The sequence below is a fragment of the Notamacropus eugenii genome, chromosome 3, assembly GCF_028372415.1.
Source record: "Notamacropus eugenii isolate mMacEug1 chromosome 3, mMacEug1.pri_v2, whole genome shotgun sequence".
NCBI lineage: Eukaryota > Metazoa > Chordata > Mammalia > Diprotodontia > Macropodidae > Notamacropus > Notamacropus eugenii.
Window position 1 is genome coordinate 25,469,677 of NC_092874.1, and position 23,565 is coordinate 25,493,241.

General features: G+C 39.0%; 1 protein-coding gene across 15 annotated transcripts in view; it reads right to left on the bottom strand.

The window, feature by feature from the left end:
- Positions 1-23,565, bottom strand: part of RBMS3 (RNA binding motif single stranded interacting protein 3) — a 1,420,870-nt gene that overhangs the window by 579,411 nt on the left and 817,894 nt on the right. The gene's annotated exons all lie outside the window — the stretch shown is intronic.

The window sequence follows — 23,565 nt, forward strand, 5'->3', positions numbered from 1 at the left end:
ATTAATGGACAAACAAGGCCACCACCAGCTCCCAGCTCATCAGGTCAAATGCAGGGGGAGGTGAAAGTCAATGGTCCAACCCACTCATGCACACACACACACACACACATGCATGCTGGTGCACACACAAATATCTTAGTTTCCTTTTAAATAGGATTGTCTTGCCCTTGGCAATGAAACTGGAAAACTATGATGCAGTCATAATGGGAAAAACAGAAAGGCTCAAGTTGGGAATATTATGTTTATTGGAGTTGGCCCATAATGTCTGAGGTCATCTACTGTTAGTATTTCAATGATTCTTTCAGTTGTCTTCAAGGACTTCTAGAATCTCATTTTTCCCCATATTCCTTTTCTCCATTTCTTACGCTGATTTCTTCCTCAATCCAGTATTCTAATCTGCACCCCCTCTAATTTCTACTTGATTCCATGCCTTTCTTGGTTTACTAATCTCTTTCAATCCATCTTTTATTGCAAAAGGTAGGGTGGATCCAATGGTAGGATGGATCCAAAGATCATGAAACATCTCTATACAGAGTGGCTTTGCACAGTGGACAAAAATGATGGATTAGTACTTCACCGTCTAGGTTCACATCCCATTTGTACCACTTTCTCCTTGGGCAACTATCTTGGACAAGTTGCTTACTTATTCCGGTCCTCAGTTTCACTTGGACTGAATGGCCTTGGGGGTCCATTCCAACTGTAGTTCTTAAGACCCTATGCTTCCAAGATGATCTGTTGTTTTTTGTTTTGTTTTATTTTTGAATTAGATTCTTGATTTAGGGTTAGGTCTATCATCTTAGAAGCTGCTTGGGGCACTGATCAGTTGTTTGACTTGCCTAAATTCACATAATTAGTACGTGTCTGAGACTGGACTTGAACTCAGGACTTCCTGACTCCAAGCCCAGCTTGATACAATGCCTGTCTCTCAGGATATTTAATAAAGACGTGTGTGAGTGTGTGTGTGTGTGTGTACATATGTACATATGTATATATACATACACACACATATATGCATATATTTATATAGTCATATATAATATACACAGAGAGAGATCTATGTATATGTACATGTGTATGCATACATGTTTAAAGAAGACACACAGAATGTATGTACTAGCTTCCTTCCAAGTCCAGCTGACGTGTCATCTGCCATATAATCCTTTCCATCTCCAGTGGTTAGCAGTCTCTCCCACTTAAAAGTGCTCAGGTAGAACTATGTAAATACCTTGTATTTTCTCAATAGAATATAAACTATGCGAAGGCTTTTGTCTTTGTATTCCTGAAACCCAGCACGGTCAATGGTACACATTTGGTGTTCAATAACTGTTTGTTGAACTCACTTGAAGGTATACAAAAAGTATAAAGACAGTGCAGTATCATGGAAAGAAAAGTGACCTTGGAGCCAGGAAGAGCAGGGCTCAAACGTCACCTGTGATATGCGTTGCTGTGGGACCCTGTTCAAGTCACAGCCTCTCAGTGCTATAGGCAAAGCCTCTCAGACTATAAATTGCCAAGCAGGTGTTGATGTGCTTTCCTAGAGAGAATTTCTTTTGCTGGGAGATGGAATTGTAAAGGGAATGTCAGCTCTACATCCTCCACCTCAAATGCACAACTGTGCCAACACAGGTCTTTAATCTATACCACAGATTCTTAAGTTGGAATCAGTAAACTGTAAAATTTAGATATGGATATATGTTCATATAATTATATACATATATTGATATATAGATATAGACAGATATTGATAGATTGATAATTATGTCAATATAATTGGTTTCCTTTGTAATCATTTGCATCCTGTTTTATTTATTTAAAACTACCATTCCGAAAAGGGCTCTGTAGGCTTTCCCAGAGTGCCAAGAGGGTCCATAACACCACAAAGGTTAAGAAACTCTGCCCTAGCATGTCCTGGCATAAAGTGGGTACTTAAAATTTATTGATTGGTGATTAAGCAATTGACTAAAAAATAAGAAATAACATTTAAAGAGGGCTTTAAGGTTTGCTAAGTACCTCCAATGTTTTCTAATCTCTGACTTATAGGTACACAAGGAAACAATTTTGTAAAGGTCCCCACCTGCTACATTCCAATCAAACATGTTCACTGCTCTATACTCCTAGTAAGTCTTAATGGAAGCTCCCTAGGCTAAGTGTCTTGCTCATATAGGTACTGGGCAGAGCTTGGAGGGATGAGTCCCTAGTGCCTACCATTGTCTTATTCAAAAGCAGAAACCAGGAGCAACACACAAATATCCCAAGTTGTGTGGGGAGAATATGGGGGCAGAGCACAGGTTGCAGAAAGTTTTGGGTTACAGATGGCTCTGTTTCCTTGATATCAACAGGGTAAATCTCTTGGGCATCGGGATCAGAGAGGGATGAGCCAGTCACACACATAAAATCCTAAGGCACACGGTGAAGTTTAGTCTGATTCCTCAGACTCCCAGGGTCACCAGTTCTGCTCCCTCAGCTATGACCTAGATTTTGATTTCCAACTGCCTACAAGCAGAGTCTTAAGTAGAAATGTTTGTTGCCGGAGGAGGAAAGCAGCACCAAAAAAAAAACCAAAAACCCAAAAACTCAACCCTTTATTCTTAAGAGAGGGGACGACATAGTAGAGAGGCAGAGACTCAGAGACAGAGACATTAGGGAAAAGTCCCTACTAGTTTAGGAGAGATGGGAGAGGGGTCACCCAAACTCACCATTTTGGGACCTGATCAAAGTCTTTATTCAGAGTAACTAGACGCTAAGCTCAGCTCTATTCAGTCTAAAGATTTGCACGTGTTGCCAGCACCCTGGAACAAAGCCCCAGTCACTCCACTGCAGTTGGCTCTGGCTAAAAGATGGGGTTCTGTCTCTTTAGGATTTGCCAAATTAAAATGCAAGATTTCTCCAAATCCTTTTTTCCTTCAAGCTTTCTTTATCTACGCCACAGTTCCCTAGACTTGGAGGCAGGAAACCAAGTTCAAAGTTGGCCTCAGGTATTTACTAGCTCCCCCAGCTGAGAATGCCTTTTTCCTCTGAGATTACCATCTGTCTCCTCTGTACGGGGTGTTCTAAAAGTCTTATTAAGCTATTAAAGCTTAAAACTTCATTAAGACTTTTGGGACATCATGCCTATATTTTGTATATATCTAGTCAGCGATGGCTCCCCCAGGGTAGGGAATTATTATCTTTTTGACTTTAATGTTAACAAAGTCCACTTCCTACAACATCCCTTGGAGGCAGGTAACTTTAAGAACGATTATCCCTGTTTTAGAAATGAGGAAATTGAGAGGCTAAGTGGCTTACTTGTCCAGTCACACAAACATTGTTAATGCCAGGACTCAAGGCTGAATCTTCTGATTCCAATGCCAAAACCCCCACCTATGCCAGTCAACAAGCTTCTAACATGTCAACCCTGATACTGTGGGATCATCCTTCTCTTTCATTATTTATGGTTGGACATTTCTAAGAATTCAAGTCCAAGTACTATCATTTTCTCCATCAAAATTCCACTCTGAACACTAACTAACTCTTTTACCCAGTGTTTTGGATCCAATGACCTAGTGCAAAGATATCAAACTCAGATAGAAATAGATCCTTACCAGCTACATACTGACTTAGAAAACTACAAATTAGCATTATCTATGTTGTATTTAATTTTTATTCCTTTTATTAAATATTTCCCAATTATATTTTAATCTGATTCAGCCAGAAGTTTTGGGGGCATGTGGAAGGGTCAGGAATTTGACATCTCTGACCTAAATGATCTTCCCATATCCAGTTACTCTGTCTTCCAAACCAGCCTATATACTGCTACAAAATTAACTCCTTGTTAACTGTACTGACATAAGGCATTGCCCTGCTCCGTAATCTACAATGGCTACTCATTGACTTGACTGCAAGGTCAAATCCAAGCATGTTTGACTGGCTTCTACAAGACCTTCTAGAATCTGTCCTCACCTTCAAGATCACACTGAATCTTCATTTTCTGAAATTCTAGTAAAATCAAAAATACATATTTTAACAGTAACGGTCACAGCATCATAGAATATTAGAGTGAAGAGACCAGTGGTCATCCATTCTTATTTGTTCCCTTTACAAGCAAGGTAAACTTGCTTACTCATTAGTTCCTGTATTTGGGGTTGTTTATCTATTTTTGTTTTCTCTCTCTCTCCCTCTGTGTGTGTGTGTGTGTGTATGTATGTATGTAGTGTGTGTATGTATGTGTATGTGGAGGGTATTTTTTATTTCTTTGTTTTTAGTTTCCAAGGAGGCTATATATCCTCTGATAGCTTGGACAATGTCTTATCCTTCTCAGATTTAACATAGTGCCTGGCACTATTTTGTGTCCAGTCAGTCCAGAATTTATTAAATGACTATGATGTGTGAGATACCACAATAGTAAGACCTGGGAATTCACAGAAAGATATAGATAGTCCCAGTCCTTGAGGAGATCCCATTCTTATAAGGGAGATAATGTGAAACAACTAGACACATAAAAGATAGATAGAGAGATAGATAGAGAGATAGAGAGATAGATAGATAGATAGATAGATAGATAGATAGATAGATAGATAGATAGATAGATAGATAGGGGGATGATTAAAGGAGATCTCAGGCAATAAGTCACCACCAGCTGAAAGAATCTCATGAAAGATTTGAGCTGAGTCTTCAATGAGGCTAAGGAAGAAATTAACAATGAATTGGTTAACTCACCAAACAACTTATTTGATTTATAGCTGTTACATTCATTGAAACTTAGCTCCAGGATACAGTGTATTACATGAAATGTCCTCTGAAGCCATCTTGTTCCCATAAGTACCCTTTTATTTGGGGCATATTATGTATATATCCAATGGATAGCTATCCTTTCCCCAGAAAAATATAAACTGCCTGAGGGCAGGAATGGTTTCAATTTTGACTTTGTATCCCTAGTGTTTGGCAGATGGTAGACCCTTAGTAAAATGCTTGTTGATTGAATGAATATGCCTAGCATAATCTATGCTACGATGTAGCCCTGACATACTGTACATATCCTAACATAATACAAGTTGGACCAGATGGCATGTTGGCCTTTGAGGTCCCTTCAGGTTCAGAGAGTCTGGGATTCTGTGAGTGGTGCCAGTGACAGAGTTCTGGAAGAACAAATATATATCAAGTTAGTCTTTGCCCTGTAGCTCAAGATAAAAATCAGTCAGCAAAGCAGAGTCTTTGTAATCGTAAATATGGTCCATAATGCAACCAATGCCTTCTGGAGTTCATGGGTGTTTATTTTTTGCTTAAAAGGATTTTAAAATTGTTACTAAAACAACTATAATTTACATTTCTTTACAATTCAAAGTGCTCTTTTGGCTTGCCTATTCAAAATCATGAATTTTTTTTTCCTTAGAAAAAAAAGAGGTGTATATATTTGTGCATGCATAGCTCTGGCCTGGGGGGGCCAAGCAGAACAATTTTATTCCTTTTCACTAACAGCCTTCTGGATACTTGAAGATGTTCCTATCCCATCCCCCACCTCCCCATTTGCTCCTCTGTGTACTAGCCATTCCAAGTTCCTACATCCGTTCTTGTGACCTATACTCACATGCATGCATGTCTTCATGTACTACCACAAATATATAAATGAATGTACAATGGGATGGAAATTTGATTTTAAAAATTAATATGAAATGATTCTATATTTTCATCATTTAAAAAGTTTGCATATACATCTAATATTTTCCCTTTTTAAAAAAACTCTTTAAAACATATCACCTTAACTCAGTAAAATAAGCCTGAACAATCAGTTCTATCATTATCCGATTTTCTAAAATGGAACTCATCTACGTTCTGCCACCCTTTTAAAAATTTACATTTTTCCCTTTCAATTCCCTCCCTAATTTTCCATCTGTGATGATTTCCCATGATCTTGATTCTTCGTGTTATACTTTTTGTAATTCTGTTGTTTGCTCTAACTTACAATATTCCTTACTTCTTCCATCTCACTGTTCTTACCTCCATTGCATTGTTATGGTTTACAACCTTTCAGATCTTCTTTCTTTCCATCTTGTATGGCCACCTTGTACCTATAACTCCCTTCTTTCTTTAGAGTACCACTTACCTTTTCATATAATCTCTTCCCAGTCAACAAGTTGCATTCATTTAATAAGTGCTTGCCATGCTTCACACACTGTTAAATACTCTCCAAACACAAGAAATTTCATAGATGAGCAAACTGTGGTCCGGAGGGAAGCCAGGGCTTGCTATGGGGACACGTTCAGTCTCAGAACTAGTACCTGATCTCCTGACTCTAGGTCTGTCATTCATTCCAGGATCCCAGTTGTTGCCATCATATAGTCCTTTGTGATACCAAAGGTCTCAGATAATAGAAGAAGGGCTAGAGCTGATGATCTGAGTGATTCCAGTAGCACTGAGCACTTTGTGTCCCCACCTTGTTTTATGACTTACACATTCTCCTCCACTTACAAGAAACTCCCAGATTCCATAACTTTTAGGCAACAAAGTGGTTGTCAGAAAATTCCCAGAATGCCTGGGAGTATATAGACCCATGATGATTTAATTAGGGAAAACTAAGAAATTAGATTTTCCTGTGTCATTCCTGCCAAAAAGAAAAGATGACCACACGAAAGTATCTCCCCAAAATGGAACTTAAATAACCTTGTAGAGTTAATGGGTCACAGCAGTTCTGGCTTCCAGGCTGAAGCTGCTCATCTTCCTTGGCAGATCTGTTGTTTCCTTTAAGATGGATGTAACTTATTGCTAACTTTAAATTGTTTTGAACTGTCAGTAACAAAAAAATCCAAACATATTAGGAACTTTTGACTTACTTTTCCTCAGTTATCCCTGATAAAATAGGGATGCTAATGGCATGTACCTCATAGGGATGTTGTAAGGATATGATAATACAGTAACCTCAAGGCATTATATAAATGCTACCTATTTTTTACTGCAGATCATAGGATCATAGAGACCTTAGAGGTCATTTAATCCAATCCCCTAATATCAGAGTACAGGAAACTATAGGGCCCAGGCCTACAGGGAGGAAGTGGCAGAGCTGGAGTTAGATACATGTGGATTTCACTGCATTCAGCCTAAAGTTTGGTCTCAGTATTAGTGAACCTGGTAAGTAGTGGAGCTTATCAAGTAATCAATCAATAGTTAGTAAGCCCCTATTATGTGCTAGGCCCTGGGCTGAATTCTGGGGCTACAGAAAGAGGCAAAAGATAGCCCCTGACCTCAGGGAGTTTACAATCAGATGACTAAGTCAGGAGGAGTATCCTAAGGCTACGGAATGAGGTCTAGTTCCAATTAGAATTTTAAGCACCTTGAACTTTCTTTAATTTTTCTTTCTTCCTTTCCCTTCCTTTCTCTCTCTTTCCTGTTGCTTCCTTCCTTCTTTCTGAAATTGATCTTAGCCTTTTCACAAGCGCAGCTCTCTAAACTCTGTGGAGGTCCTAGACTCCACCTCCAAGGAGTTTATATTCTTGGCCCAAGTACATCATTAAGTCATTTGACAATTGACTGGGAAGCTCCTACTGAAAAATAGCATTGAATGACTGATTTATATCCATCAGCTGTCTTTAAAAACCGCCAAGCATATCATCCCCACTTCAAGCTAACCTCTCTTTACCTATTGTCATCAAGATGTTACTAGCCTCCATTTTATTTGCAGCAGACTAGGCCTGAAACACATTTCTACCCCGATTCAAAACATAACTTTTTTTTTTTTTACAAAGAGAATTTTAAACATTTCTCCCTCCAACAATTCCCCTTGGATGGGAGTCACAAGGCCCAGATGCCAAGTGGAATGCAGTCAGTCTTATTAGCAGCATCTGGCTCTCTGGCAGCCCACTTGACGCAGTTGGGCTGGTGGTTTTGGAATGGCCTAGAAGCCTATCAAACATCCAGGCCACTTGACTGCTGGTCTCCCTGATTCATTCTCCAGCTCAGCAGTATTTGTACCTTTTAATCCACTCAAGGGTAAAGCCTTGGATAAAGTCTCCCATGGGACTGATATGCCTACTACGTTTTTACTATAAAAAAAGTGAATACAAACCACATTCCTGCCTTAAATCATACATTATTTAACTTACAGGATACACATGTAATCCGTTGCTCTGTGGATAAGGTCGCTGTAGGCTATTGGATTCATCTTTCTGCAGCATAATTTCACTTAACCTTGTTTCCTCAGAGCCCAACTTCAATGTGGACAGAAAATCAGAGATGGAACGTCGTAACTACAGCTACAGGCGCATCGAGCGCACACGAAAAACAAAGATCGATGCAGCGATTGCCCATATAGGCAAGAAGAACCTGGATAAATAGTAATATAAAGGCTGGCAGGCAGTTTTACTCACTGTTTTATAAACACTGTCTATAATACTATCTTTGACTATAGCTTTTTTAGCTGAGAAATATCCTCAGGACAACTTAGAATAACAGCCACAGAATCCACCCTGGAGTTTGCTAAAGACATGCCTGGCTTGTCTTCCGTCCCTGATCCTGTCCACATCATGGACCTCAAGGAATTTTATCCTCTGGCATCATCCACTGGACTGTAAGTTCCTTGAGAGCAGGGACTAGTTTTTATTTCTTTGGTTTTTGCCTTTCTTTGTATCCCCAGGTCTTAGCACATACCTGAAACATAGTAGGCACCTCATAAAAATTTGCGAATCAACAATCAAGTCGAATGTTAAAATGGTAGACATATCTGAATTCACTAAATCATAGGATCTCAAAGTTTGAAGAGATCACTGGTCTTCTAGTCTGACACATACAAGGATGTTTTCAATAACATACCAGAAGAAGGCTGTCAGTGAGAAGGAACCTACTACCTTTTCAGACAGTTCACCTCAGTTTGGGATCTCTCTTTCATGAAGTTCCTTCCTGAAATAAATCTAGATGTCGTCAGTATCCTCTGATTTAGAGGAGCTGACTCACTGAGATAATTTTGAAATCTTAATAATAAAATTCATAACATAGGATCAACATCCTGGTATCATCCATGGCCCCAGGGAATTGTGAGTTTGTTCCACCCTACAGAATTCTCCCTTTTCTAGTTCAATATTGTTCATTCAATGGAGAATGAAGTATCCTGACAAGTGATTTCATCAGGGTGGTGAGTACTCAGCAATGAAACTTACCCTACCAGGGTAGATAAGAAGTTATACAATTTACAATCTCAGAGAGTTGCATGAAACACTTAAGAGGTCAACTACCTTGCCTGGCATCACACAAACAGGCTATATCAAAGGTTAAAGGAAGGACCTTGAACACAGGACTTCCTGACTTTCCAATGGTAGATATTTTAAAAAGGTGGTTGATATAAATCAATTGAATCTTGGACAAGGTATTAAGCCAAATGGGTTCTAATTATCTTGTATTTAAGGGTGTGTGTGTGTGTGTGTGTGTGTGTGTGTGTGTGTGTGTGTGTGTGTGTGTGTGTGTGTGTGTGGTTTTCCCTCCCTTAAGTTCTCTTACTTGGCCAAAATACGGGCTGTATATGATGCCAAATTCCCTAAAGATACTCAATAACTATTGAATACTAAAAGCAAAAGTATGGTCTGGATTTTATCCAGAAAGTACGTTTTCCAGCCTAAATTGCAACCTATGATACTGTCAACACATACTTTTATTTCTAACTTGACATTTATGGTAGTATTTGCCCTCCCTGCCGTAGGCAACAACAAACACACCATAAGTAATTGAAAACTGAAACCATTAAGAGGAAATCAGAATAGGATATAGTAAAGGGAAGCTTTATCACAATGAAATTAGTTGCTATACAAAGGCTTTTCTTGCATAGTTATGAAAGCTCAGCTATAATGAACCATTTTCACACTCAATTTAGTAAGTGATTTTTTTTGGGGGGGTAACCAATCAGGTACCTGGTTTGTAATACATATTAAAAAAATAAAACCTTATGTCCCAGTCAAGTCTAACCAAAAAGAATGTCACTAACGGAAAGTAAACTGTGTTTTTTGTGCTACTTTGAAGATTTTCTCCCAGTTCATTATGAACTTGGCATAGGAAGAAAATAAATCAATGCAAAAGTCAACCGTTAATCAATCAACAAGCATTTATTAAATACTGATTCTGTGCCAGGCATTGCACTAAATGTTGAGATAAAGAAAGGTAGAAACAAAAGCATCAACCCAGCGTAATCATAGCTCATTAAAAATAATAATAGAATAGCACGACAGATGCAAGCCTTTGCCAGGTTTGCAAAGCACTGCACAAGGCCCCGCTTTCCCATCTCTACTTGCTTCCCAGTAGTCCCTCTCCCACTTATCTTTCCCATTGCTAAACCTGTCTCCCGCTTCACAAACGCTTCATGCTCGTTCTCACCTCTCCTGGGACAATCTCTTCTTTGCGCCATTATCCAGATTAAATCCATTCTTCAAGGTCTAACTCTGGTTCCATTTCTTAAATATGAAGTCTACGTAGTTCTCATTGATTTCCCTCTCCTCTAAACTACCACATGTACCATCTATACCTCAATCTAACATTTATTTCATGCATTGCTTATGTGCATAAGCATCATTTTTTTTCCTAACTGGATTGTTAGTGATCCAAAGAATGAAGAGATCTATGATGGGTGTCAGTAGATGGTGTCCTGTAGCCAACTCTAAAAAAAAAAGTGGCATCTAATATCAGACAAAAAGGAGGTGGGCTGATCATGTATCAAAACCGAGGTAATGGATGAAGAATCCTTATCAACTTGTCAGTCAACAAGCATCTTTTTAAGTGCCAACTATATGCCAGTCACTCTGTTAGGACTGGTACAAAGACAAAAAGGAAACAGTACTTGTTCTCAATGATACTCCTGTCAGAGAAGATGTACACAATATTAAATGGCCCAGAGGAAGGCCTACTTTGTGTTGTATAGAGCCTTAATGGAGGATTTATGGGAGAGGAAAAGCAAGAATCACACAGAATAAGAAAACATTGGAACGCTTGTAACTCTGCGCTGATGGAGCCACTACCCCTATCAGAGAGATCACCAGTCTCTCATAGGATCCAGTATTTAGATTGCAAAGTTTTTGAGGATAGGGATCTTCTCTCACATTGTTATAATCTCCTAATGACTCTTAGGACTGAGAGCAGCGTAGACAATCAATGTTTAGGGATAGATTCCATTCTAGTCTTCGTAGATGGGATGACCAAACAACCATAGGGCATGCCCTGCTACTTTGGTGCTCTCTGGGGCCATTTTTCAACTTTATCCACATTTCAAAATCACTAACTACAAAGGGAAAGCATGGATTGAGATAAAAAGAATCTTATGAGATTAAAAAAGAGATACCTCCCACTTTGGAAGACAAACTTCTTGTCTTTGCCCACCATTTATTTCCAATAATATCTCATCTTCATTCCGCCAATTTATCTCACAACAGGAGATCTCAGTGACATACTATTCTGCTAATCTCATTTATCTGCGAACCGGAAAAGGGCAGGGGAAGGAGACAGCTATCTCATAGCAAAGAATTCAGCAAATTCATAAACAGTAACCTATATTCCAAGACATAAATTAGTGTTATTACTTCATTAGCCAATTCATTCATATTTTAGTGATGTTCCCAAATTAAATGAGAACAGAACCTGGATTTTTTTAAAGTCCTAAATCTATGCAACTTGGACTATAAAACACAATAATTTCCTTAAAAAGAAAACTTTAGAGTGCATATAAAAATACGACGATAATTAATACACACAAAGCCATCACTTTGTCATGAAAAATGGAAGCAGAAATTCACTCAGAGAATTCCCCTGAATATATTTTCAGTGTTTATTGTGCTTTTGACCATTAGACACTCACCATAAGAATGAATTAACACCCAAGTTGATGACACTCTGATCCAATAACAGAAGGACCAGGTGGGCATTTTATCATTTGCAATTGTCAGTGAGTTTGGCAAAAAACAAAGGTAAATGCAAGACATGAAGCTTTTACATGCTTAATGCTGATATTTCTCACCCTTCCTTAAGGCTCAGGGCTGCTTAGTATTGTTTCTTAAGAGAATTTCGTGAAAAATGGTGTTAGGATATTCAACTTTCTGTTGGCTATTTCGTGTGTTTTTTTTTCCTTCTTAATGTCAGGATAACATGTGGTGTCCAGAGGCCAGAATTTTACCTCAAATAATCAGAATCAATACACTGAGTGGTCAGTCCCTGGCCAAAATGCTCTGGGATCCCAGACAATTCTCTTTTCTTTTTAGGAGGAAGGGAATGGGATCAAATGGAGGAAACTGGGGTGGAAGAGATGGTCAGTTTACAACTTTGGGACACGTAGTCTGAAGAGGTCAAGATTTGTTGTGGTCCCATCATTCACTTGTGTCCAACTCTTCATGACCCAATTTGGGCTTTTCCTCAGAGATAGTGTAGTGGTTGGAATTTGAACCGGAAGTAACCTCAGAGGTCATCCACTCCAGCCTCCCCTCCTCCTCTGCCTGTCTTAACTGGCAAAGTCCTGAGGGCCAAAAGGGTTAAATGATTTCCCCAAAGTCAGTTACAAAAGAGGAAGAGCCTAGATTTGAACCCAAATGCTTTGACTCTAAACCTACCAGTCTTTTCGCTATTCCATGCTTAAATCTTTAATGTCCCTTGGAAAGGGAAACATTTTAATAAACAAGTGATTAAGGAGTGCCTGGCTTTCTTAAAAACAGCTTATTAAAATTTTATTGTTTGATATTAACTTCACTACCTTGGCCATGAAAATTCAATGAACAAGAAATACTATCAGCCTATTTTGCTTTAAAAATGCCTTGATTATGACTTTCTGACAAATATTAATTCTCCCTTAAATTTTCATTTAAATAACAATTCATGCTGTAGATGCAGTACACAGAAGATACATATTATATATATATATATATATATATATATATACATATATTCTCCATATATATATCCTTTTATAGAGAGAGAGAGAGAGAAAGAGAGAGAGAGAGAGAGAGAGAGGAGGAGGAGGATCATATATATATGTATATATATATATACATATATATATGATCCTCCTCTTCAAGCAGCTAGGTGGTGCCATAATACACTGAGCACCTCATCTGGAGGCAGGAAGATGTAAGTTCAAAAATGACCTCAGACATTTATGAACCATGTGACCCTGGGCAAGTCACTTCACCCTGTTTGCCTCAGTTTCCTCATCTGTAAAATGAACTGGAGAAGGAAATGACAAATCACTCCAATATCTTTGCCAAGAAAACCCCAAGTGGGCTCATGAAGAATCAGACAAGACTGAACAATAACTTGGAAGTCAGATGACCTGAACTAGAATTCTGCCTCACATATGTATGAGTTTGTGACCTTGGGCAAATCACTTAACCCACCTCTCTGGACCTAAGGTTTCTGAACTGTAAAATGAGGACAATAATAGCACCAACCTGTTAAGGTTACTGTCAAGATTAAATATGGTGATGTCTGGAAAGTGATTCTTTGTAAAGTGTGTGAGTGTGGGTGTGTGTGTGTGTGTCTATTATTATCTTGATGACAGTATCAATCTTAATTTATATGAACATTCAGGCTATTGTCAAGATCACAGGATCATCGTTTGACAACTAGAGGTGACCTCAGAGATCATCTGATCCACCACCCCCTTTGAATAGATGAGAAAACTGAGGCCCAGAAAGTTGAAAGGATTTGCTCTAGGTCACCTGGGCTGTAGGTTGAAAAAGCAAGAACTAAACTACCTTCCGCTAACTGTGATCCCTCTACCCTTTCCATGGTACCATATGACTTCAAAAGATGTTTTTTGTTTAAATCCCATCAGACATTGTTCCCAATCAGGCTTACTATTTTTAGTTTTCCATTTGTAAACATATCACCGAATATAAATCAACATATGCTTAAACAGCAACACTAACACTGACTTCCCAAGGAGGGCAGTGTCTCTTACGAGAGCCCATCTGCACCTCTCTCCTCTCTCTAGAAGTCAAACAAAGACCTCAACAAAAAAGACCTAATAGTGAACTGCCCAACCAGTTAGCATGGGGCCTGAGCCATGACTCTATTAGGCCAAACATAAAAGGAACTTGACTGAAGGCAAGTGAGAAATTTAAAGTATGAGGGTCTATTGATGCCCTTGGACTCCAGAGTCATTGTTGCTATGGAAGTAAAGAAGGAAGGAAAAGAGGGAATGAGGGAGCAAGGGAAGGAAAGGAATAAGCGTTTATTAAGCACCTACTATGCGCCAGGTACTGTACTAAATGCTTTGCAATTATTATTTCATAGAATCTTCACAGAGCATATCTCAAAATACTATTGAATGGTAATCATCAAAATTGATATTGGCTAAAAACTAGAAATATTTTGATAAGTCAAATAGGCACAAAAGAATTATGACACGGAATATTTTATCCTTCATTCTAGCCAAACTTGGCACCAGAAATGTACTGAAAACACAAGACCAAAAGTTTCCTTTATGGCACACAGCATAGAGAATACACACTTATTCCACAATTAGGCTTGAGATTGCCTCTGCTTTGATTTAAATTCATAGTTTACTAAGTAAAGGTTACATCAAGTTAGGGAGATCAGTAAAATAGTAAAGGTGAAATTCAAAAAAACAAAACAGTGTTCATATAACTTGAAAGGATCCAGCATATTGTAAGATGTTGGCTCTCAGATTCAGTAAATTCACACAATTCTGTCAGGTGAGGAGCTCACCTGGCAGCAGCTAATGACTGACGGCATACATCTAGAGTGAATCTGAAGATGAGGATACTGAGGCCTGGAAGGTGGAGAGGCACAAAAGTTCAGGAAGTGGTAGGAGGGGCCAATGACTCCAGCGCTGCCAAAAAAAGACACTCATGGGTTCCAGGAAGGAGGGAAGCCACTAGTCTATGATGGGGGTTGGATGTCAACTTGTTGCTACTTGGGAGGTAGAAGGGTTGAACCAAGAGGAGAATGGATTATTTAATGGAGAACAAATGTGTGAGCCAAGCCACAGGAGGAAATGTGTGTGTATGTGTTTGCGTGTGTGTATGTGCATGCATGTGTGTGTGTGTGTGTGTGTGTGTGTGTGTGTGTGTGTGTGTGTGTTTGGAGGAAGAGACCAAGACTGGAAGACTCAGAGTGTCTCTTGCGGTGTTGGTCTGGGGTATCCTCCCTGGTGTCATCATGGCAGTAGGTGGGATGGCTTACAGGTGTTGGTCTTGGTGATAGGCCAGGCCATGGCTTGTGTTGCCACAGAGTCCACATGCACAGCATGGAGCAGACTTCAGAGCAAATGAGGAAACTGTGACATTAGAACCAGTCTGGTCTCTTTGAATTTCCTCAGCTGGGTTAATATTCCATTCCTTTCAGTTGAATGCTTCGAACTAATAAATATTTTTCAGGTAGCTTCTACATACCAGGCATAGTATAAGCAAGAAAGTGAAACAGTTCCTGTCCTCAAGGAGCTTATATTCTACAAGAGGAATACAGTGTTCATACCCACATGACTCAAGTGAGTGAAATCAAGGAGGGAAAGAACTCAAAGAGCCTGGTTAGGAATGACAACTGAACTGGGCAAAAGAGCCTTAGACTTCCAGGAGGCAGAAATGAGGGCAGCGTTCACAAGAGGTTTGTGCAAAAGGACAGTCATAAGAGACGAAGGATCGAGTTCTGAAAGTGCCTCATTGTCCAAATTAGATGGAATGTGCCAACAGCTAGTGCTTCTCCACTTCTCGTAAATCTCAAGGGGTGGGGAGGAGGGAAAAGGCACTATAGTATGCCTACTGTGTGCCAGGGACTATGCCACTAAGTACTTTACAATGTTCTTTCATTTGATCAACACAATAACACTGAGTAGGAGGTAGTGTTACAATTCCCAGAGTTATCAGTTGTCATGTGTTTTGTGTGTAGGGCACAGTGGATGGAATGCTTGGCCTGGAGTCAGGAAGACTTGAGTTCAAATTCAGCGTTAGGCACTTCTTAGCTGTATGACCATGGACATATCACTTAACCTCTTTGCCTCAGTTTCCTGATCTGTAAAATGAAGATAATAACACCATCTGCCTCCCAGGCTTGTTGGGAGGATCAAGCAAAGTGCTTAGCCATAAGGACGGGCACATAGTAAGCACTATGGGAATGCTGGCCATAATTATTAGTACTGATGTTGATGTTGCCCTTATTATTATTTATACACATCTCCCCCCCACTCCTTGTCTCTTAGGACTGTAAGTTCCTTAAGAAGGAATGGTTTTCTCTCTTCTTTCTATGTCTGGCACATAGCAAGCACTTAGTACATCCCTGATCATTTGATCCAATGTATGAACTAACACTGGAAAGACAGGAACATAAGATCCCAAATCCAGACCTAAAAGGGATGTCAGAGACCATCTATTCTTACCCATGATTTTCCAGATGAGGAAGCCCAGGTCCAGGGAGGTTAATGACTTGACAAAGATTACACAGGACGTAGGTGAGAGCCAGATTATGGTGGGCACTAACTACCAGGAATTTATGTCTTGCTTAGCTCTAGTACTCATCCAAATTTTCCCACTATATAGGTGAATAGAAGAGAATTACTTGCATTTCAAGATAGAACCAAAATGAAAGAAGAAAGAATTACCTTTACCAAATTACCTGCCTATTGTCACCCAACAAGGCTCTTATCCAATCAGAACAGTGACCCAACTGGCCTCATATACCTTCAGAAATTTTAATGTTTTAGATAAATATAAGAAGGGACTGTACCTTGCTTTTTTGAAGGAAAATGATTATTTTTCCATAGGGTAATTAATCAGTTGCATGCTGGGATGAAGGTCCTTGCTTCATGCCTGACACTACTACCTGAGACCCACCGAGGCATGAGATTTGGTCTGAGCCCATGTTGACCGGGAGGCATCATTCAAGAGACTAACATCTTCCTGCAGTTTTAAATGTATCCGTATCATCCTGCTGTAAAGAACCCACAGCTTGAATTTCGTCAGCTGAAGAAGCATCACTTTTTACTTACTCTGACTTTCCTAGTCATTAATTTCAATCACTGGTAATGCCTCTGACAAGATCAGTTAGATTCATGTATTAGTAATCCCGAAAAAAAAAAAAAAAAAGATGTAGATTTTTGTCTTCATCCCTTATCCCAGTTTGGCAAATGAACCCCAAACCTTTAGCATTTCATGGAAACAGTTATAACAATCACCGAGCCCATTTTAAGGGAGCTTTATTTTAGGGGGAGGGGCTGGAAATGAGAAAAATAACGTTGTATGCCTTATTTTTTTTTTTTCTGAACTACTTATCGAAACTCTTGTCAGCTCAAATGAAGACGGGGCCTTGCTTACAAATGGAATGAAAATGAAAGCAGAGAAACTCAGGAAGTTAAGTCCAGAGACGATATGCTGGTTTGGAAAGAAACCAAGAACCCAGGATCCTATCATTCCTGCGTCTTCTGGATAAGTTTTCTAAATGAATAAGATGAACACTTTTAAAAAAAAATAATCATAGGGAAAAAAATAGAAACATTGCCATCATTACATGGCAAATATGTCCATTTCATAAATTAGAATTTTAAACGAACAGACTCTCCATGGGAAGAAAGGTTTCCCCACCCCTCTCATACAGGCCTGTGCTTTTATTATCCTGGGAGAGTCTCCAATATGGAAACCCCCTTCACTAAAGCAGATCACAGCTCATTCTTGATTTATAGGCTTAGACAGTTAACTGAGGCTCTCTTACAGGACTACAGAATCAGTGTTGGAAGGAATCTGATAAATGCAGTCCAAGTCCCTCATTTTCCAGATGAGTAAACGGGGGAGAGAAGAGATGAACGGAATTGACCAATAAGTAACGGCAGAGGAAGGATTTGAACCCATATCTTATTGGCTCCTAACAGTGTTCTTTCTAAGAGTTTCTATAATTTTCCCATGGATTCACAGCTTATATGTCTCATAAGTAGGACTCAAACATTTCCAAGGTCTCTAATCCAGACTTTGACACTTGGGACCCTGAGAAGGGGGCCCCATGGATGAATTCCTCTCTCAGCCTCCATTCAAGAAAAAGCCCAGCTCTCCATGCTCACCTTCAGCACTCAACCTCCAAAGTTTCACAAGAGAGCCCTGAGCGCCAATATGCAGGTTCAGAGACAGTCCCGACCCTGCCCTGCCTCCAGCTCCCTTTTCTACGGTGTCTTCATCAAATAAAAAGAAAGCCCTTGAGGGGAAGTCATTCCTTTAGTTTGTATGTTGGTAAGTGTAAGTACTCAATTAATTCCTACATTTATCTAGGTTGTCAGTCTTTTCGTCTGTGCATCAAAGGTCAAACCTCTGTACCCTGCCTACACCACACTTCCTTTTAAGAGATGGAGGGAACATCTTATCCTTACTGGCTAGCAGATTAGGTGTGAAGAAAAAATATAAGCTATTCCAGGGTGGGGGACAGCGGTGCAGTTAACATTTAGATGAATTTCCTACTATAGTCGAGTAATTATATTTCCAACTCCAGCTCCTTTGATCCAGTCTCCTATGGGATAACCCTTTTATTTTATTTTATGAAGTTATTTTCAATTCGGACAAATTCCCCAAAGAATAATTAGAGGTGAGCCTCGACCTTGGAGCTCTTAATGTCTGGTCTAAGTTTCACTGGATACAAATACAACTTCAGACATCTGCTCGAAACCCTTTAATTTCTCCTCTAATGCATTTGAAAGTTAGAAAGTGACCAGTTGAACAGGAAGTTGTTTGTAATGGAAGGAAGATCAGGAGTTAAGAACTGGTAGACAAAGTGAATAATTCATTGGCATCAAGGACTAAGAAAGCTAATGGTGATGGGTATGTAATGGCCACCTGGTTCTGGTGTCTTGGAACAGTTCTACAAGGCTGGTTTTGAGATAACAGATTCAGAATGAGTTAAATTTTAAGGAATGATTTATCTATTGTTATTGTCTTTGTCTCCTTCCAGGGGTGAGGGACTTGAGGCCTCAAGGTCCCATGTGGCCCTCTTAGGTCCTCAAGTGTGGCCCTTTGACTGAATCTAAATTTCACGGAACAAATCCCCTTAATAAAAGGATTTGTTCTATAAAATTTGGACTCACTCAAAAGGCAGCACCCAAGGACCTTAGAAGGACATATTTGTCCTTGAAGCCGCAGGTTCCCCACCCTTGCTCTAACATCTAACAAAGTGTCTGTTATACATTAAGTGCTTGATAATTGCTTATCAGTTGACTGATTGATGTCGACCCAATCCTTCATACTGTTGACACATTAATTTCACAGGATCAAACAATCTGATTTGAGTTCTGGCTCTAATACTTGATAGAAAGTCACTATCTTGCCTAATTTCTTTATGTGTAAAATAGTTTCACAAGAGAGCCCTGAGCACCTACTTGCAGGGTTTTTATGAGGAAAGTTCTTTGCAAGCCTTAAAGGACTTGATAAATATAGTGATTATAGAACCACATAAGATGACAAAACTGTATAAGGACAGTAAACTTCCTAAAGTTTCTTAACTTTTTTTTGTACTGTGGTTCCTTTTGCTGTCATGTAAAAAACTTATGGAGCCCTTGACAAAATCATGTTTTTAAAGGTGTAAAAAAAGTCACAGGTTTATAAAGGAAATGAGCTATATTAAAATATAATTATAGAAAAAAAATTTTAAAAGCTCATGGGTCTCAAGATTAAGAACCTCTATCATAATCATATAATTATATGAATAATACAATGTGTTAATATGAATATATACTAATCAATTATTAATATAACTAGGTATAATTACTATAACCTCGGAAATTACTATAACCTTGGAAATAACTAAAAACCTCTGGTGCTGAACTGTCTTGATTGAAGTGTGGATAAATTTCCTTTTTCACTCTATCAAGCTGGCCCCTAGTCTGTGCTTTGTTTTACCTTCTGTCTAACTAAACACCCAGACCGTGTGTGTCTTTCTATCCCGTACTACCCCGTCATGTGCATGAACCAACTCACTATCTCTACTTCTTCCAGGATCAAACCTCCCCCTGGCCATCACTCTCAGAGAAGTATGGTCTTCCTCATTAGAATGCAGTAAAAACAGTCAAGCTTCCCACAGGTGTGATTAAAAAGATAAGGCTACAAAATAGCTAAGCTTAGACATCAAAGAGAAAAGGTGAAAGTTACAAAAGCAGAAGGATTTAAGGAAAACTTCTTTTTATTGCCATTCTCACTACTAAGACTTAAACTTCAACAAATATATATGAAATGATTACTGGATGCAGAGAAAGGAATATGCTAGGCATTGGTGTAGGACATCTCAATAACAGGGGTTGCTTTAATTGTTGTATTTCTGTCTCTGTGCTTAAGACAATGCCAGGCACACAGTAAGCTCTTAGTAAATACTTATTAACTTACTCATTCATTTGGTATTATTTCTATTATCCATTCTGCACTAATCCAATTTCATCACGAACTTCCTCAAAGACTATCAATGCCTCCCTATTACCTCCCCAGTCTTATTCTGGGCATACAAAATCCTTCACACTTGGGAATTACCCTGTCTCTCCAGTCCAGTTTCACACTATCAGCCCTCAAAGTGTGCTACTTGTCACTCAAACTGGACTACTGGACATCTGGCATATAAACCTTTATAATCTTGCCTCTTTGCCTTTGCTCAAATTGTTTTTTACACCTGGAATGTTATATACATCCCAAATTCTGTGCACAATTTTCAACCACTCAGATACTAATCATCTTTTAAGGTCCAGCTAAATATCTTGGGGGAAGGTAGGAGTGCTAGAGTCAGGCAGACATGAGTTCAAATTTGACCTCAGACATTTACTAGCTGTATGAACCTGGGCAAATCACTTAATCTCATTTGCCTCAGTTTCCTCATCTGAAAAATGAACTGGAGAAAGAAATGGCAAACCACTCTAGTACCTTTGCCAAAAAAATGCCAGATGGGGTCACCAAAGTCAGACACAACAATAAGAAAAATAGCGACCTCCTTCATGAATCCTGATCAAGGAGGATGTTCCCTCTTGACCCTCCAAAGCACTGAGTTTTTATGATCCATTTCCAGTATTTGTGAATGTATCCTCCTGGAGCCCCTTGGAGGAAGGAACCATGTTTTCTTTAATCTTTCTAAATTCACTTCCATCTACACCTTGCATGGTGTTACTCCACCACTAGTAATTTACTTACTGAAGTTTAAATTGTTGACTAGTGAAAATGGCACCAGAGACAAAATTTTCTTTAAAGATTTGTTTTTGTGACTATCTATTTTTCTCTTTAACGTCTCAGTTTAGCTGCTTTACTAGAGAAATCTTTTTTAAACCTAAACCTAAACTCATAAGAACTAAAACATGATAAAGTCACATTTACATACAGGGCCACCAACCAAATTGGCACCTTTATCTGTTTGTAACAGAACACTTTCTTCGGGGGAGGGGGAATGATAAAGAAACAATGGGGTACTGCTGCCAAACTCTGAGATTTCAAGATGGACTATATACTAAAAATTGACATTAAAATGACTAAGTAGATTTGAAAATTAATTTTCTCAGAGCTGAAAGATTAAAGATGGAATAATTCAGAATCCCTACTTTGGGTCCCTTCTGACATCAATGAAAAATGAATATATGCTTAGGTGATGAGAACATAAAAGACCCAAGTCAACAAGGTCCAGTATTAGTCTATTTTCCATCATTAGGGCAGATAGGTATTTACTTTGTTGAATTAGTAGAATAAATTGCCATTAGAGGTAACTGAAAAAAAGTGGTATAGAAGGAAGTGTGAGAAACAGGGTCCGAGGACTAGAGTTCCAATCATAGTTCTTAGTCTACTTACTATCTTTGTGCCATTGGTCAAGTCAACGAACTCCTCAAGGTCTCTGTTTTACAAAAGAACCAAACTCATATGGGTTCCTAACAAATCTGAAAACCTTGGTCCATCAGTCAATAAACATGTATTGAACACCTACCATAGCCTTGGCACTGTGATAAGTGATGAGGATACAACACAAAAAATAGACAGCCCCTGCCTTCAAGGATCTTAAAGTCTAATGGGGTAAGACAACACACAACAGAAAGCTGAAAAGAGGAGAGGAGAGGTACCTAGGACAAGACCATGATGGAGAAGTCTAGAGGAGTACAGCCAGGTAGGAAAGAAGACATACAATGTATCAAGTCCATCAGCAAGTTTATTCTTTGCCAGCATTTGTGTCATCTGTCCCTTCCTTGTCATCTCTACTGCCACTTTCTTCAGTTTGATTCTAGAACATCATCTCACACTTGGACAATTTCAATAGTCTTCAAATAAGTCTACCACCTCTCCCGGGTGATTTTATACATGATTTTCAGAACTGGTTCCCTGAAAACGTTTCCCTATATTAACTTCCTACTTAAATAAAGTTTTTTTTTTTCAAAAATAATAATTAAAGAAAAAAACCTCAGCGACTTTTTGTTGCCTAGAGTATACAGATCAAGCTCTCTATCCTGACATTCGACTGACACTACAATATGGCTAGCCTCATCTCTTGTAACTCCACTTTGTAAACCTTTCACTATAATCAGATTGGTCTCTCTAATGACACTGTCAGCCTCAGTTCCAAGAATGTCCCATTTATCTACAGAACTTCACTGCTGGGCTCAGGAAAGGTATATAATTCTTGGTATTCCAACCAGGAATTTTTAATGCATGTTTTCCCCTTAAGAGGCATTATTATACAAGTTGGCTGGGTTCTATTAGACAATTAGTCTATTACCATGTTTCTGGTACATCATGTGGATCACTTGTGTACTATTAATGGGAATCAGAAGCTAGATACTTCAGTGGCAGTATGATTGGCATACCTGGAGTTCTCAGGTGTGCCTAGAAAATATGCTGATACACCCAGTAGAAATGAGTTCCAATGCCTTCCCCTGAGGGGAAAAGGGGGGCCAATGATCACTGCTTTCAGGATCTCCATGCCAGATATCTTAAGAGAATGAAAAGTATTCTAAATAATTCCATGTATATTCTACAGAAAATTCATAGAATGTCCAAATGGCATAATCATAAAGGGTGAGGACATGTGAAAGTATTATAATCTGCATCAGTGAAGGGTTGCTACCCAAAGAAATCATAGGACTATCAATTTAACTAATTAATCAATCAGCAAATATTTATCAATCCCCTACCATGTACAAGTGGTAGCTAAGTGCCAGGGATGCAAATACAAGTACTTACAAGAAACTTATCTAGTGTAAGAGACAAGTATGTTTTTAGTGTACACAGTAGATATATAAAGTTAATAAACACAAATATATACAAAGACAATTAAGAAGGGAGTGTGCTAGCACTTGGGGGAGGATCAGAAGAGGTTTTATGCAGTCTTGATGGGGCTTGATCTTAATTCTAAAGGAGGAGCTGTTGTGTTGGTCAGTCATTTTCTAAGAGGATCATGACATCAGAGAAATGATGACATGACTTGTACTTGACTTTTGTTTTGAGTGAGGGAGGGCTGTGTAAGGTCCTTCCTTCCTTCCTTTCTCTAGGAAGAGAAAGACTTTGTGAGGGGCAAGAAAAAGTATACTCTAGGCATGGGGATCGCAAGTGCAAAGACATGGAGATTAGTGATGGTGTCTTGAGTGAGAGGAACAGCATAAGGATCCAGTTTGCTTGGATTGCAGAGTGTGGGACT